Raw genomic sequence first — 5,980 nt, forward strand, 5'->3', positions numbered from 1 at the left:
TTTCCATGTCCCCACTACATTCTAGAACCTAAATAATGGTTTTAGGGCCCAAAGCTCTCAAACAAAGACTCAAGAAAACATTGACCACTAAATCCCAGATGAAAATTTCAACAACTTCATTTGTCAGAAGTTCTCTAAATGCACAGCTCCCTAAATGTATAGCATGACATACCTAACATGTGACTCATACAGGGACAAAACATGAACAAGTTTCTCCTGCTAGAATAAAAATCCCTGACAAGAACCCCAGATCACCAACCCATTCTCTAAGGGCCCCTCCCTGCTTTGGGAGCTGTCCTATCCCTCAGTAAACTTGGCTTTCACTATCCCCTCCAATCCTCTGTGCCTCTAATTCTCCATGACCACGAGACACAAACTCAGCAACCCAGAAATCCTGCCATATTAGGGTGGGACCGTTGCATTTCTCAATGTCTTGTGATTGGAGGCACAAGATTTTTTTTTTTTTTTTTTTAAATCTGGACTCTCTTTCCAAGTTTTCTATTGTAGTTCAACAGAGTTGGAATATAGTGACACTATTTCTCTCTGGAGTAAATGTAAGGCATGCTCATTGTTTAGTATAATAAAAATACTGATTATCTCCTGCTGGGCACATGTGCATGCATGCCTAAAATCCTGAGAGGAGAATGGAGGAGAAGGAATTGCAGTGTGGCCATATCCCTGGAGGGGTGATTTCTCACTTCCTTCTCTCTGCCTCTGTCTGTTTCTCTCTGGGTAGTGTGTATGCCCTATGGCAAAAAATTTTTTTTAAAAAAAGTACTAATTATCTCAGAGGCAAAGGAGAAGCATGTTTACTGTCCTTTACAGGACTCTGTCAGTAGCTATGAACCTGTGACAGGCAGACTTGTTACTTTGAAAGCAGGATTAGATATACCATACCTTCCCAGGTTTTGAAATGTCCTAGTAAGTTCTTGAGTCAGTAATAATTTGCATTACTTAAGTAAGCATTTCCAAATATCTTCATCCATAAAACATTTTTTAACATGTGACGTTTATTAATATTCCTGAATTCACTGTATAATAAATATCAGGATATCCTGATATTATGTAGTTAAATAGTAATTTTTTTACTGAATGATCATGCAAAATGCAATTTGGTTAGATAAAGTACTGAAATAGATGTATTAAAACTAAAATTTCTGTGGTTTTCACTCCAGTTTCTCCTTAGATATGCCATAAGATAACTTCCAGTATATGTTTCAACATGGTTGATAGTTTCAATTTAGCTAACCACTTACTAAAATAACAGAGCAGTGTTGCCATGGTAATGCAGTCTGTGATATATATTTAGAGAAAGAAAGGTGAAATAACAGGTAACAGAAACACGTAATTGAAGGAGCAGGATTGATGACTCAAAGGAGGATGCTATTTGAGGATGCCTGATGTGCTAAATTTGGGTTTAGGATTTTCACAGTTAAGGAACGTGTTTCATTGATAAATACAATGAATTTTACTTATGTGCTATTACTTTTACAAGTTATTACAGTTTTTATTAAAGATCCTATTCTATTTATAAACTGTATATACAATGAAAAGACAGGCTCAAAAATCAATAATAAAGTGTTTTGCCACCAACCTCTGTTTGTTGCATTTTCTTAATTATTACTGTGAAACTGTTCCCATCACATGAGGTAAATACTTTTGTCAGGTGGAATAAAACAAACTGAAGGAAGTTGACAGGAACATTTTAAAATTAGGGGCTTCACTGAAAAATGTGACAGTTTCCCTGGTGGTGAAGCTATGACAGTTATGTGAAAAGATGTAATCATTTAGGTTTTAAAATTGCCTGTCATTCACTATCCTTGTGTCTTATGAGCAAAATTTTGATTTTTCTCTTATTTTTAATGTCCTAAAATATTATAAACCTCTTTTATAACATTTTAAAAGTACAAAGTAAAAAGTAAATAAATGGACATTTAAAGTAATAATTTCTTTTTTATTCTTTTTTTTTTTTTTTTAGTTTTTCATTTAAAATGCTGTTAGTAGACCAGCAGGTGGCATGGTGGTTAAAGCACTAGACTTCCACATGGTTGATGGTGATTCAAGTCCCCAACCTATGGCCTACTTTTTCATTTTTCCTCTCTCTTTCTCCCTCTCTTTGTCTCTTTCTAGTGAGTGGATGTGTCCTATAGCAAATTAAAAAATAATAATAATAAATAAAATAAAATAAAATAAATTCCTTTAAAAAAATGGTGTTAATTTTGGGACAGTAGGTGGCAGGCTGATGAAGGCGCTGGACTCCCAAATGACTGACCATGATTCGAGAATTGGACCTAGTGGCTTGAAAATCATGCAGGCACATGTGCATGCATGCCCAATATCCCAGTAGGAAAACAGAGGAAAAGGAATTATGGTGTGGGCATCTCCTCTGGGTGGATGATTTCTCACTTTCCCTCTCATTGTCTCTGTCTCTCTCAGGGAACTGCACATGCCCTTTGCAATTATTTTTTTTTTTAAAGGTGTTAGCTCTGTTTTTAAATGTAAACATAGCCCTTGTTACCCAAAACCCTTTATGTTACAAGTTTCCTGAGTTCCAGAGAGCCTCCCCAGCTCACCCAATACACTTCATCAATGAGAAGTGAATGTTCAGGTTTGGAACATAAGGGAGGATGGAGCTCAAGTTTAAGTACATTCTTCATTCAGTGGGCTCTGGAGGGTGGACTCTTCTCAAAATATTTTTCTAAATATGCTCGCAAATATAAACATATGTGCATGGTTGAAAACTTACCAAATAAATACATGTCAGAGACAGTAATAAAAATTAGCCTACTCAGACATACAACTGATGACTTTTGGTACGAGTGAAAAAGCAGCTAGGAAAATAATGCAAACGTTTTGTTTTTGTTTTAATGCTCATTTGTTCCCCCTTAACGTATTGTTGGCTTTATCCCACTTGATTAGATAGCCCCCAACATTTTTGTTTGACTCTGTGAGCCTTTACAGGTTGGACATCTCTTTGCCTGTGCGTTTTCCTCAGAGGCTTTGCAATCTTCATACTCAGTGTTGCCATGCGCGTTACCTCCAGACGATTTCAGATGGTGTGTGACCAAAAATGGTGGTTAAGTTCAGACTGGTTATTTTATAAATAGTCGGACTCTTTACCTTTTAAATGTTTATTCATTAAACCTTCTTGTTTATGTACAGAAAAATGAGTCCTTTAAATATATTTTTTTCTTTTTTAGTTTGTTGTAAGGCACTAGAGAGACAGAGAAAGAGAGGGAAAGTGAGAAATGACCACCGAGGGGGCTGGCCACACCACAATCCCTTCTCCTCCATTCTCCTCTCTGGACTTTGGGGATACACATGTGCACACCATGCTTTTTAAGACCCGTGTCTGGGATGCGAAAGTTCAGTCAGTCATGTGTGACCCAGGTGTCTTAACCTTTATGCCATCTGCTGGCCCCAAAGGATAGCTTTTTTTTTTTTTTTTTTGGAGAGATTTTTCACTGTAGGGCGCGTGCTCGCCAGACAGACAGAGAGAGACATAGAGACAGAAAGCGAGAAATCACCCCCAGGGGGGATGGTCACGCCGCAATCCCTTCTCCTCCATTCTCCTCTCGGGATCTTGGGCATGCACGCACACGCGCACGGCATGAGTTTTAAGCCACCGGGTCCGGGACGTGAACCGCGGTCGACTACGTGGGAGTCCAACGACATAGCCATTATGCTAACTGCTGGTTCCCAGGATAGCTTTTTTTACTTCCTTTTTTTCTGGTTTCTATTTGAAGAAATTTTGTTACACTCTTGATTTTCATTTTAGTTATCATTTTGGGCACTTCTGCTTGACATAGGGTATTTCAAAATTTGCTTATAGAATTATTGGTTAACTTTTGTTTCATCATCCTCTAAGGAACACTAAGTACTATAAATTTTTTTTTATTTTTTCTTATTGTAAGACAAAAAGACTCCACATTACGTTTTAATTCACATGACTTTGAATAAGATTAAATATTGTTCATCTCTTTGTTGGTATTTACATGTATCTTATGTATATAAGCCATTAATGTTTATATATAATTTGAAGGCATTTTTGTTTACTTTTTTATGTGTAAAACTTACATATCAATGCACTTAAATCTATGACTCTCATCTTTATTGCAAAAATTGTTTTCAGTTCATCATTGGTTTTCTTCTGACAGTTTACAGTTTTTTATGCTGTCAAGTCGATGATCTTTAAAACTTTCCCCATTCATTTATACATAGAAGGCCCCCTAAATTACAACTAATTAAATAAAGAGAAAAATTCCAGATACAGTAAATGAAATTAATACAACCTTTGAATTCTTGACAATATGACAATATTGATATTTTTCAAATGGCGTTAATCCAATGTATTTCCAATCTTTGACCTCCATTTTCAATTCAATTTTTTGGAACCATTCTGATGTATTTTATGTATGTTCTTTCTGTTTCTGTGAGTTCTTATACACACACACACATATATATACATAAAGTTTTATTTGTATAAATTAAAAAAAATAGAATCATAATATAAAACTTAGTTTTTGTTTGGTTTCACTTTTGCTTATACAATACTTTACACGTTGCTTGCACTGTGATTAGGTTGATTCTAACTTCTGTATAATATTCTTTAATGTGCATCCAGTATATTATACCTATCCACTTTCCCAGAGAGGGTTTCCTAGATTTTCTCCAGTAACCCACTGCTTCATGTAGTATGCTGTGTCCTTGTCTGCTTTTGGTATTAGGGTAATGGTGGTCTCATAAAATGAGTTTTGGAGGAGTTTCATCATTCAGATCTTTGAAGGAGTATTCCTGTTAGTTCTTCTGTAGAAGATTTGTAGGGCTGGCCCCATGGCTTCATAGTTAAGGCAGGGATATCCCACATGGACAACTGCATGGTTCAAATACTGAACCCATTAGCTCAAAAAACACCACAGGCATCTGTGTATACATTCTTCAAATCCCAAAAGGATGGTGAAATGGAGGAGAGGTGGGGGGTGGGGTGCTTTTTTTCTTATCTCTTTTGTGTCTCTATCTGTCTCTGATGATATAGCTTCTGGAAAAAATAAACATAAATAAATAAATGAATAGTAAAATTTAGCACTAAAGCCATATAAACCTGGGATTTTCTTTGTTGGGAGATCATTTTTAAAAAAATTTTTCCTGGGAACCAGCAGTTAACATAATGGCTATGTCGCTGTATTCCCACGTAGTCGACCGTGGTTCGCGTCCCAGACCCGGTGGCTTAAAACTCACGCTGGGCACGTGTGCGTGCGTGCCCAAGATCCTGAGAGGAGAATGGAGGAGAAGGGATTGCGGCGTGACCATCCCCTCTGGGGGGGGTGATTTCTCGCTTTCTGTCTCTATGTCTCTCTCTGTCTGTCTGGCGAGCACACGCGCCCTATAGCAAAAAACCTCTCAAAAAAATTTTTTTTTTCTAAGAGAGATTTTTTTTGTTATAGGGCATGTGTGATCACCAGACAGACAGAGAGAGACATAGAGACAGAAAGCGAGAAATCACCCCCCCCAGAGGGGATGGTCACGCCGCAATCCCTTCTCCTCCATTCTCCTCTCAGGATCTTGAGCACACATGCACAGGCACCCTGAATGAGTTTTAAGCCACCGGGTCCGAGACGTGAACCACGGTCCACTACATGGAAGTCCAGCGACATAGCCATTATGCTCACTGCTGGTAGCAGTGAAACAGGTTAGGATTCTGTTCAAATGGTAGGTGCATGAACCTATCAGTCTTATGTACTTTATCTTCTGTTCTGGTTCCAGTTTTCCTATTAAATTCTGGGATATAATATTCAACTCCAGACTTTTCCCTATGATTAACCTGGCTGCTTTCTTAGTTTTTGAACTCTTATTTCCATGTGTATGTGTTTAGTTTTCCTGATACAGCACATCCTTGAGAACTTCTTGGAGATCTGGTCTGGTGCTGGTAAATTCTTTCAGGTTTTGTTTATCTGAGAATGTTCTTGTCTTTTCTTCCCAC

The sequence above is a fragment of the Tupaia chinensis genome, unplaced genomic scaffold (genome assembly GCF_000334495.1).
Source record: "Tupaia chinensis unplaced genomic scaffold, TupChi_1.0 Scaffold000687_1, whole genome shotgun sequence".
NCBI lineage: Eukaryota > Metazoa > Chordata > Mammalia > Scandentia > Tupaiidae > Tupaia > Tupaia belangeri.